Source organism: Ovis aries, chromosome 11 (genome assembly GCF_016772045.2).
Source record: "Ovis aries strain OAR_USU_Benz2616 breed Rambouillet chromosome 11, ARS-UI_Ramb_v3.0, whole genome shotgun sequence".
NCBI lineage: Eukaryota > Metazoa > Chordata > Mammalia > Artiodactyla > Bovidae > Ovis > Ovis aries.
This window is the reverse complement of record NC_056064.1, coordinates 46618893-46631173: the sequence shown is the minus strand read 5'-3', so window position 1 is coordinate 46631173 and position 12281 is coordinate 46618893. Positions and strand designations below refer to the sequence as shown.

The following is a 12281-nucleotide window of genomic DNA, read 5'->3' as shown; positions in this document are numbered from 1 at the left end:
CCCTTGCCTGTCCAGAAACAGACCAGGAGAGGAGGCATTCACTGCTCAGATTAGACCTTGAACCTGGACTGGAAATAAACTGAGGCCTGGGGATTTGGTTTGTTTAATTTTGTTATTTTTTTGCTTTGTGATGTGTGAGTGTTGAGGGGTTAAACCCAGACAGCTGACTGCTGTGGAAAACCACTATTACTGAATTGCAGAGATTAAGAAATCTTTTAAAATGACCTGTAGTCAGGGCTTTTTCTCAGATGATGCAAAATTCAGTTTGGTCCTGATAAAAATGAGTAATATTTGAGGGACTCCGTCCATGATCCGACTTCCCTGGTGGCTCAGACAGTAAAGAGTCTTCCTGCAATGCGGGAGACTCGGGTTCGATCCCTGGGTTGAGAAGATCCCCTGGAGAAGGAAATGGCAACCCACTCCAGTATTCCTGCCTGGAAAATCCCACTGGAGTCTGGTGGGCTACAGTCCACGGGGTCACAAAGGGTCGGACACGACTGAGCAAGTTCACTTTCACTTTCACTCCAGGATCCAGCGGTTAAGAGTGCAGGGGATGAAGGCTTGATCTCTGGTCAGTGAACTAACATGCCTCGGGGCAACTAAGCCCTCACTGCAACTACTGAACCAGGGGCATCAACCAAAGAGAAGTGGACACATCGTAACGAAAGATTCTACATGCCACAGCTAAGACCCCACACAGCTAAATAAATAAGCAAATAAATATATTTTTAAAAGAAGAAATAATATTTGAGACCCCTACCCATCTTGAGTGGCATGAGCAACTATCCCTGCTGCAACAATCCCTGTCTAGTGCCCTCTTTTGGAACTGAGTGCCTCCCTCCTGGTTTTTCTCCTGAGGACACCGCAAGTAGAGGGTCAGGCACGGACTCGTGTGTGCTTCCCCACCTCCCCTTGCTGATGTGCACAGAGGAGGCCCCCGCAGGAACTCGCCAGAGACAGGGGGCCACTTAGTCCAGGGCTGGCCAAAAGCTGCAGGTGTAACAATGCCTCCCTCTTCCCAATTCCCAGGCCTCTCCAGTGGAGGCTGACACAGGAATTCCTTGGATGTGTGTGGTTTCAAGACCTTCCATACCTAACCTTCTGTGCTTCACTATCTCCTTTCCAAACCAACAGGCAGAAAGGACTCCTTCCCTCCCCACTTTGCCTGGCTCTGTGAACTCTGCCCATGGTCCAGGCGTGTGCTGCTCATCTAGACTGTGGTGTGGAAAGCGCTGAGCTACGGCCAGTTACCTGGTGCCTGTGGAGTTAGCACTGCTGGGAAGCAGGACTGACCCAAGTGGCTTAGGACTCCTTCCGATATTCCCTGTCCCAGCCACCTCGTTACCCCTGCCTGCCAATCAGTTTTGCGTCAATAAACTTTATGTTCCTGGCTTTGCGAGATGAATGAAAGGCGAGCAGCTGAAGTGTGATCTCTGACCTTGGCACGTAAACAGCCTACAGATTGGACTTGACAGTTAATAAAGGAAAGGCTTTGCCATTCTCTGATGCCTTTTGCCTTGATTAGATTAAGCATTCATAAGCTTTGGGGAAATCGTCAATTGGAAGAGGAAGACCCCACAAGACAGTAATTCACATCTCTACTTGTACAACCGTTCAGATGGTCAGCCCCTCAGTCAATAGTCACTGACATTGGTGCTGTCCTATTACCTGAGTTCAGCTCTGTGCTAACCACTCTGCAGCACAGGGGCCTTGAGAATTCCCAAAGCCCACCTGTGCCCTCCTGGAAGAAGCATCCAGCTTGGCAGTCAGGAGCATTCACTTTGGTTCAGCCAAATCTGAACTTGAACCCTAATTCTGCCGGGTGACCTTTGGCAAGTTATTTAACCTGTCTGCCCTCAGTTTCCTCTTGGGGTTAATAATACCCACTGCCAAGGGTTGTCATCAGGACTAAGTGAGACCATCTGCACAAGGCTTGCAGGGCCTGATGCTCAGCCGCCAGCCAGACGTGCACGTCCCAGCACAGAGCACACAGCTTGCTGGGCAGGCTCTTAGGCTGGAGGCTCCTTCCCCTCCCGACGCGCTGCCAGCCATGGGGAGCTGATGATGGTCTCCATGGTCTCTGCTTTCCACGGTCTGAGAGACCTACTGCTGACTGTGTGTTTAGTTTCTTCATCTATAAAAGGAGTGGTGGTGATAGCCCCCTGGGGGGATCAGGGAAGTGCCTGGCACAGACGCCTGCAAAGGCACTTTGCCGAAGGAAAGGACTGTGGGAACGTTAGATGCTGGTAGCAGCCTCTGGCTTGTCATCGGATGCCACTGCAGCCCTGCAGGCTGTCTTTAATAATAGGTATTTTAAAATTCCTAAACCCACTTCATGCTATATTTGCCCACACACGGAGGTTTATTCAGTGTTAATCACATTAATGTGCTGTTTCATTTCACGCTGTGCGATGCCAGCTTCCATGAGAGCCTGGAGACAGCAGAATTTACTCTCCAAGGGACCTCGTACTGTGTTTACCCACACGTTGTCAAGGCATCTCAGAGCCCCAGCGACCTCTGGGCCACCCCCTTTTTCCCCTGGGGTGCCCTCAAGCCTTAAGTAGTCTTCAAGTGTCTCTCTTACCTCTTGGCTTTTACCCTCAATTAGAAACCTCTTAGGCAAGTGTCCAATTTTTACTACCCATCTTGAATCCTTAAACCAGCCAAACACGTGCTACTCAGTAAAAGCAGCCCATCAGGGGTCATAAGGGGCCCTGCATGAACAGGAGTTTGCAGCATCCTTTGAGAGCCCCTGGTTCAGTTCCTCTCATGTTACAGACAGAAGCACTGAGTAGCAGAGATGTGCGGACTGAGCCTCTCTCCTCTGCTAGCCCCTGCGCTAAGCTGGCAAATAATCTCCCTTCAGATCTGAAGCACAAAACAACAAATGTGTCCATTTTTTCTTCGCTCTGTGCCCCAATCTTCTTGAAACAACTACTTGCCCCTCCTAATTCTTGTCAGCTGAGAGCCTCAGACCTTATTTCCTGCAGGAAAGGATGCCCTCCGCCGCTGACCCCAGGGCCCGGCAACAGCTCCTCAGCACAGTGTCCCCTCCGGGCTTGGGGCCACCCATTTGCCTTTCCAAGGATTTCGCCAAACCTTCCACCCACTTCTTATATCGTCAATTTCTCCCTTTCCACTGGAGCATTTCTGTCAGCAATTATGCTGGCTCTCATTTTAAATATTTTGGTATAAAGTCCTCTCTTGATCTCACTATCCTCTACAGGTACTGTTACCAGGACAACTCTCCTTGACAACTTGGCTGTTTCCACTTCCTCTTCACCTGCTGGTCACTCTTTTTATTTATTTATTAATTTTTTAAGAGTAAATGGGTATTTATTTTTTGTTGAAATTTTCCAATCAAATGGAATTGCTTAATTCAAAAAAACATTTTTTTTCTCTTTAAACACTATGGTCTCATTTTTAACTCTGGAGGCACCTAGAAACAAAATACTGGATCCACCAGAGAAAATGGGACAATAAAAGCATCAGAAGTTCAAGTCAGCTATGGAATAATTCCTGTTAGCTGGCAGTTGTCAGTTCTAAACAGAAATGTCCCAGAACCTGTTGGGTTTAAGTTTCTTAGAGCTGGGGATTTGGAAAAGTTGAACTCCACTAAATTCTTTCCCAATTGTTTCCAGCAGAGGGAAGATAAGGCTGATCCATCAAATGAACATCCAAAGAAACATTTATTAAGAACATGTTTAACTAGTACTCAGTATGTGAGAGTATTAAGTAATAACTGGAATACATACAGGTTACTTGTCACTGCTACAATATTTTCTGAAGGATGCTGAGCTGTAAAGCAAGATCTTTTTTTGCTAAAGTCCAGGAACTTTTTGCTAAAGTTGACACTGATGTCTTTTCTCTGCTTGCCTCCCAGGCTTTTTTTTAGGATAGCTAGGGGTTTGCTGTTTTCCCTTGAGGCCTTAAGCGTAACATCACGGTTGGTGTTTCACTCAAATATTCTCAAGTTGTTGTTGTAGTAGCTGTCATGATGAGACTGTCTGACCCATTACACACACACTCAACTCAAAAATGCAGTCATTTTCCAAGGCGGAGCACAGATCACTGCAGAGATAGTTGTGAACCAAGTAAGTCTCAATGGGGTGGTTTTCCTTGTTGAGATCCCAAATTCTGATGGTCAGATAGTGTCTGGTCATGAGACTCCCACTGTGGCTGAACTTCATATCCAAAATCAAAGAGATTATTTGAGAGAAAATGACCTGCTACTTGGATCATCCAGCTATTCAAAACCTTCAGGTCATGGAGGGTCTCCTGAGTGGGGGGCAGGGGTTGTGGGTGTGTGTAGGGGGGCAACCGGGGCTCATTGTGGGCACAAGGAGACTGATGGCAAAGGTACTGGGAACACTGACCTGCATGAGCTCTCCTGGAGGCACCAAGACCTGGCCCCACCCCACAGCCTACAGGCACCAGCGCTGGAGGCCTCAGGTCAAACAACCAACGGGGTTGGAGCACAGCCCTGCCAGCTCACTAATTTTAAGTAAAAGTTTAAACCTACAGAAAAGTTGAAAAACTACTGCACTACCCCTTACCTAGATTTTCCAATTATCATTCTGCCACATATGCTATCTCTTTCTAATAAATAATATACCTATACACATACCTATATATAACATGTGGGTGTGCATGCTAAGTCACTTCAGTCATGTCTGACTCTTTATGACCCTGTGGACAGTAGCCCGCCAGGCTCCTCTGTGCATGGGATTCTTCAGGCAAGAATAACAAGTGGGTTGCCATGCCTTTCTCCAGGGGAATCTTCCCAACCCAGGGATTGAACCTGAGTCTCTTATGTCTCCTGCATTGGCAGGTGAGTTCTCTACCACTAGAGCTACCTGGGAAGCCATATATAACATGCAAGCAATTTATATATATTATACACAATACATGTATATACATATATGTGTTAGTCACTCAGTCATGTCTGACTCTTTGTGACCCCATGGACTGTAGCCTGCCAGGCTTCTCTGTCCATGGAATTCTCTAGGCAAGAACACTGGAGTGGGTTTCCATCTCCTTCTCCAATACACATGTATAATTTGTTGTTATTGTTGAACCACTTGAAAGTTTCAGGCGTTTTGCTCCTTCAACCCTAAATATTCCAATAAACACTAACGCGTGTATCTCCTAAGAATCAGACCTCTATTACATAACGGAAACTGCACAACTCAGATGGGACTCCAACCCAGCCAAAACTGACTGGGACTTGAACCCACTGTCTTTTAACTGAGAGTGCACATCTGGTCTCAGGATTTCATGAAGCTTAGGTTCTTAATGTCTTAGTGCAAAAGTAATTTAGCAAGAGGCAAAGTCATAGGTAAGAGGAGGATATTCAGAGATACACCTTCCACAGACAGAATGCCATCCACCTCAAAAGGCAAGAGTAACCCAAAATATGGTTTTTTGTTTTTTTTTTTTTTTGTCATGCTGCTTGGCTTGCAAGATCTTAGTTCCCAGACCAGTGATTCAACCCTGGCCATGGCACTGAAAGTGAAGAGTCCTAACCACTGGACCACCCAGGAAGTCTGAGTGTGCCATGTGGATGCTAACATATGGGGACAACAGAGGACGAGATGATTTTTGGATGACATCACTGACTCAATAGACGTGAGTTTGAGCAAGCTCCGAGAGACGGTGAAGGACGGGGAAGCCTGGCGTGCTGCAGTCCATGGGGTCGCAAAGGGTTGGACACGAATGAGAGATTGAACAACAACATATCACAGTGAGGGTGTAACAAGGCTCAAGGTCCACTGAAAGGCAAATCTCCCACCATCTTGGGCCTGATCAGTTCTAACTAGTTTTTGTTGTATCCTCAATGGTTAATGTCATTCTTTTAAAGGTTATGCCCTGCCCTCTTCCCTCCTGTATCATAACTGCAGACCATTATCACACCCAAGAAATAGAATACTGGTACAATAATCTAATATAAAGTCCATTTCATATTTCTTCATTTGACCCCCAAAGGTCCTCCATGCTGCTGCTGCTGCTAAGTTGCTTCAGTCGTGTCCGACTCTGTGCGAGCCCATAGACAGCAGCCCACCAGGCTCCTCTGTCCATGAGATTTTCCAGGCAAGAGTACTGGAGTGGGTTGTCATGCCTTCTCCAGAAGGTCCTCCATAGCTACTTTTTAATCCAGATTTCAGGCAAGGAAGAGGCCTGCCCAAATTTAACTTCCATTTCTACCACTCCACTCAGACTGTCCAGTCAGGGTGACTTCTTCACCAAACCTAAAAGACCTTCTCTGGCCTTGGCCAGGGGTCACTCATGGCAGTCTCTGCTGGACTTCTGCCTCACCACACATTCAGTTTGCCCCTTCCTTCCTTGATCCTTCCCTTCCACCAGTCCTATGAATGTTGGGGGAACCCAGGCCTTTGTTCTGGGCCCTTCCTCTTCAGTTCCCAGGTGGTCTCACCTAGACAGGTGGCTTTAATACCCGCTGCATGCTGATGCCACCCATACTTCCAGCACTGAAGCTCTGACATCCCCCGAATCCAGCCCCATGTATGTATGTTAGTAGCTCAGTTGGGTCTGACTCTTTGTGACCCCATGGACTGTAGCCCACCAGGTTTCTCTATCCATGGGATTTCCCAGGCAAGAACACTGGAGTGGGTTGCCATTTTCTTCTTCAGGGAATCGTCCCAACCCAGGGATCAAAACCAGGTCTCTTGCATTGCAGGAAGATTCTTTACTACCTGAGCCCCAGCTCCAGGTACTCTACTTTCTTCCCAGCATCTCCCCTGTGACATGCCATCAACACACCAACTTAACACATCCAAACAGAGGTCTCAAACAGTTCTTCTTCCTCATTCAATAACAGCATTCCCCTCACCTCTGTGCAAGGTGTTTATTTAACTTATATGCAGAGTACACCATGAGAAATGCCAGGCTGGATGAAGCACAAGCTGGAATCAAGATTGCCAGGAGAAATATCAATAACCTCAGATATGCAGATGACACCACCTCTATGGTAAAAAGTGAAGAGGAACTAAAGCACCTCTTGATGAAAGTGAAAGAGGAGAGTGAAAAAGCTGGTTTAAAACTCGACACTCAAAAAACTAAGATCATGGCATCTGGTCCTATCACTTCATGACAAAAAGATGGAGAAACAATGGAAAGAGTGACAGATTTTATTTTCTTGAGCCCCCAAATCACTGCAGATGGTGACTGCAGCAATGAAAATATTGCTCCTTGGAAGAAAAGCTATGACAAACCTTCAGTTCATTTCAGTTCAGCCGCTCAGTTGTGTTCGACTCTTTGTGACCCCGTGAACTGCAGCACGCCAGGCCTCCCTGTCCATTGCCAACTCCTGGAGTACACCCAAACCCATGCCCATTGAATTGGTGACGCCATTCAACCATCTCATCCTCTGTCGTCCCTTTCTCCTCCTGCCCTCAATCTTTCCCAGCATCAGGGTCTTTTCAAGTGACTCAGCTCTTTGCATCAGGTGGCCAAAGTATTGGAGTTTCAGCTTCAACATTAATCCTTCCAATGAACACCCAGGACTGATCTCCTTTAGGATGGACTGATTGGAACTCCTTGCAGTCCAAGGGACCCTCAAGAGTCTTCTCCAGCACCACAGTTTAAAAGCATCAATTCTTCAGCGCTCAGCTTTCTTCACAGTCCAACTCTCACATCCATACATGACCACTAGAAAAACCAAAGCTTTGACTAGATGGACCTTTGTTGACAAAGTAATGTCTCTGCTTTTTAATATGCTGTCTAGAAATGTCAATATCCTCAGATATGCAGATGACACCACCCTCATGCAGAAAGTGAAGAGGAACTAAAAAGCCGCTTGATGAAAGTGAAAGAGGAGAGTGAAAAGGTTGGCTTAAAGCTCAACATTCAGAAATCTAAGATCATGGCATCTGGTCCCATCACTTCATGGCAAATAGATGGGGAAACAGTGGAAACAGTGGCTAACTTTATTTTTCTGGGCTCCAAAATCACCGCAGATGGTAACTGCAGCCATGAAATTAAAAGACGCTTACTCATTGGAAGGAAACTTATGACCAACGTAGATAGCACATTGAAAAGCAGAGATATTACCTTGCCAACAAAGGTCCGTTTATTCAAGGCTATGGGTTTTCCAGTGGTCATGTATGGATGTGAGAGTTGGACTGTGAAGAAAGCTGAGCACCAAAGAATTGATGCTTTTGAACTGTGGTGTTGGAGAAAACTCTTGAGAGTACCTTGGACTGCAAGGAGATCCAACCAGTTCATTCTAAAGGAGATCAGTCCTGGGTGTTCACTGGAAGGAATGATGCTGAAGCTGAAACTCCAATATTTTGGCTACCTCATGCGAAGAGTTGAGTCATTGGAACAGACCCTGATGCTGGGAGGGATTGGGGGCAGGAGGAGAAGGTGACAACAGAGGATAAGATGGGTGGATGGCATCACCGACTCGATGGACATGAGTTTGAGTGGACTCCAGAAGTTGGTGATGGACAGGGAGCCCTAGCGTGCTGTGATTGGGGTCGCAGAGTTGGACACGACTGAACTGAACTGAACTGAACTGAGGTTGGTCATTACTTTCCTTCCAAGGAGTAAGCGTCTTTTAATTTCATTGCTGCAATCACCATCTGCAGTGATTTTGGAGCCCAGAAAAATAAAGTCAGCCACTGTTTCCACTGTTTCCCCATCTATTTGCCATTTCAAATAGATTTGTATTTCAAATCCTGAAAGATGATGCTGTGAAAGTGCTGCACTCAATATGCCAGCAAATTTGGAAAACTCAGCAGTGGCCATAAGACTGAAAAAGGTCAGTTTTCATTTCAATCCCAAAGAAAGGCATTGCCAAAGAATGCTCAAACTACCGCACAATTGCACTCATCTCACATGCTAGTAAAGTAATGCTCAAAATTCTCCAAGCCAGGCTTCAGCAATACGTGAACAGTAAACTTCCAGATGTTCAAGCTGGTTTTAGAAACAGCAGAAGAATCAGAGATCAAATTGCCAATATCCTCTGGATCATCGAAAAAGCAAGAGAGTTCCAGAAAAACATCTATTTCTGCTTTATTGGCTATGCCAAAGCCTTTGACTATGTGGATCACAATAAAATATGGAAAATTCTGAAAGAGATGGGAATACTAGACCACCTGACCTGCCTCTTGAGAAACCTATATGCAGGTCAGGAAGCAACAGTTAGAACTGGACATGGAAAAAGAGACTGGTTCCAAATAGGAAAAGGAGTCCGTCAAGGCTGTATACTGTCACATCATGAGAAACGCTGGGCTGGAGGAAGCACAAGCTGGAATCAAGATTGCTGGGAGAAATATCAATAACCTCAGACATGCAGATGACACCACTCTTATGGCAGAAAGTGAAGAAGAACTAAAGAGCCTCTTGATGAAAGCAGAAGAGGAGAGTGAAAAAGTTGGCTTAAAGCCCAACATTCAGAAAACTAAGATCATGGCATCCAGTCGCATCACTTCATGACAAACCTAGACAGCTTATTAAAAAGCAGAGACATTACTTTGCCATCTAAGGTCTGTGTAGCCAAAGCCATGGTGTTTCCAGTAGTCATGTATGGATGTGAGAGTTGGACCATAAAAAAAGTTGAGCACCCCTATCCTGCCAAAGAATTGATGCTTTTGAACTGTGGAGTTGGAGAAGACTCTTGAGAGTCCCTTGGACTGCAAGGAGATCCAACCAGTCAATCTTAAAGTAAGTCAATCCTGAATATTCATTGGAAGGACTGATGCTGAAGCTGAAGCTCCAATATGGTCACCTGATGCGAAGAGCTGACTCATTAGAAAACACCCTGATGCTGGGAAAGAATGAAGGCAGGAGAAGGGGGCCACAGATGAGATGGTTGGATGGCATCACTGACTCAAAGCACGTGGGTATGAGCAAGCTCCGAGAGTTGGTGAAAGCCAGGGAGGCCTGGCACGCTGCAGTCCATGGGGGTCGCAAAGAATGGGACACGATGAGCGACCAACAACAACCCCCACCTCATCTATCATCTGTCCTGATTCCACTCCTCCCTCAGCAGCCCCTCAACCACTAGTTCCCCTCCGAACCCCCACCCCTCCATCTTCCTAGCCGCCCCTGACGTTTAGTGCACCCTTAGCTGCCAGCATCACCCGGAGCCTCCAAACTGCTCCTTCTGATTATCCCACCCCACACAGCATATTTTCCAGCAGAGCTAAACACTAATCTTTTAAAATTGTAATTCAGACCACTCCCTCTCCTAAAACTCTCCCACACTTTCTCCATGTAATAAAACATCCTAACTCAGCAGGGTTTATGAGGCCCTTGGTGGTCTAGTCCTCTTTCCAACTTCCTCCACCATTCTTTCTGGTGACCCTATCCCCACCTCCCTTTAGCTCTTTAAATGCCTAAGATTCCCCGCCTCAGGGCTTTTGTTTCTCCAGGTTCTTGCCTCTGGCTGCTACACCCTTACCTTCGGTCTCATCATTGCCCATGGGACAGCTGAAGAATTGATGCTTTTGAATTGTGGTGCTGGAGAAGACTCTTCAGAGTCCCTTGGACAGCATGTAGGTCAAACCAGTCAGTCTTAAGAAAAGTTATGACCAACCTAGACAGCATATTAAAAGGCAGAGACATAATAACTTTGCCAACAAAGGTCTGTCTAATCAAAGGTATGGTTTTTCCAGTAGTCATGTATGGATGTGAGAGTTGGACTATAAAGAAAGCTGAGAGCCGAAGAATTGATGCTTTTGAACTGTGGTATTGGAGAAGACTCTTGAGAGTCCCTTGGACTGCAAGGAGATCCAACCAGTCCATCCTAAAGGAAATCAGATGTGACTCATTTGAAAAGACCCTGATGCTGGGAAAGATCGAAGGCAGGAGGAGAAGGGGATGACAGAGGATAAGATGGTCAGATGGCATCACCAACTCAATGGACATGTTCAGTTCAGTTCAGTCACTCAGTCATGTCCGACTCTTTGCAACCCCATGAATCGCAGCACACCAGGCCTCCCTGTCCATCACCATCTCCTGGAGTTCACTCAGACTCACGTCCTTCAAGTCCGTGATGCCATCCAGCCATCTCATCCTCGGTCGTCCCCTTCTTCTCCTGCCCCCAATCCCCACCAGCATCAGAGTCTTTTCCAATGAGTCAACTCTTCGCACGAGGTGGCCAAAATACTGGAGCTTCAGCTTTAGCATCATTCCTTCCAAAGAAATCCCAGGGCTGATCTCCTTCAGAATGGACTGGTTGGATCTCCTTGTAGTCCAAGGGACTCTCAAGAGTCTTCTCCAACACCACAGTTCAAAAGCATCAATTCTTTGGCCCTCAGCCTTCTTCACAGTCCAACTCTCACATCCATACATGACCACTGGAAAAACCATAGCCTTGACTAGACAGACCTTAGTCGGTAATGTCTCTGCTTTTGAATATACTATCTAGGTTGGTCATTAACTTTTCTTCCAAGGAGTAAGCGTCTTTTAATTTCATGGCTGCAGTCACTATCTGCAGTGGTTTTGGAGCCCCCCAAAATAAAGTCTGACACTGTTTCTACTGTTTCCTCATCTATTTCCCATGAAGTGATGGGACCAGATGCCATGATCTTCGTTTTCTGAATGTTGAGCTTTAAGCCAACTTTTTCGCTCTCCTCTTTCACTTTCATCAAGAAGCTTTTTAGTTCCTCTTCACTTTCTGCCATAAGGGTGGTGTCATCTGCATATCTGAGGTTATTGTATTTCTCCCAGCAATCTTGATTCTAGCTTGTGTTTCTTCCAGTCCAGCGTTTCTCATGATGTACTCTGCATATAAGTAAAATAAGCAGGATGACAATATACAGCCTTGACGTACTCCTTTTCCTATTTGGAACCAGTCTGGACATGAATTTGAGTAAACTCCAGGAGTTGGTGGCGCTCTGCAGTCCATGGGGTCGCAAAGAGTCGGACACAACTGAGCAACTGAACTGAACTGAACTGATTGGTATAAAAACAAACATATTCGAGGCTGCCTTCATTATCATATGTTCATTATCATCCTATTCATTTTTTCTGGTTTTGTTTTTTTAATTTATTTAAAAAAAACTTAATCCCTGGCTGCATGATGCAGCTTGTGGGCTTGTGGGATCTTAGTTCCCTGATCAGGGATCAGTCCTTGGCCCTCAGCAGTAAAAGCTCGAGTCCTGATCACTGGACCACCAGGGAATTCCTCTCTTCTGATTTTAAAATAAACCAAAATTTAAAACATTTTCAAAAGCCCCTAGAAGTCTGATGGGCCCAAGTCACTGCACTGCAAAGGAGACTGCCCCATGCCTCATGAAGAAGCTGACTCTGGC

The 12281-nt window shown here is 46.1% G+C and overlaps 1 pseudogene; it reads right to left on the bottom strand.

The window, feature by feature from the left end:
• Window positions 1–3715: 3715 nt before the first annotated feature.
• On the bottom strand, window positions 3716–6478 carry LOC105612793 (serine/threonine-protein phosphatase 2A 55 kDa regulatory subunit B beta isoform-like; annotated as a pseudogene).
• Between the last annotated feature and the right edge of the window lie 5803 nt (window positions 6479–12281).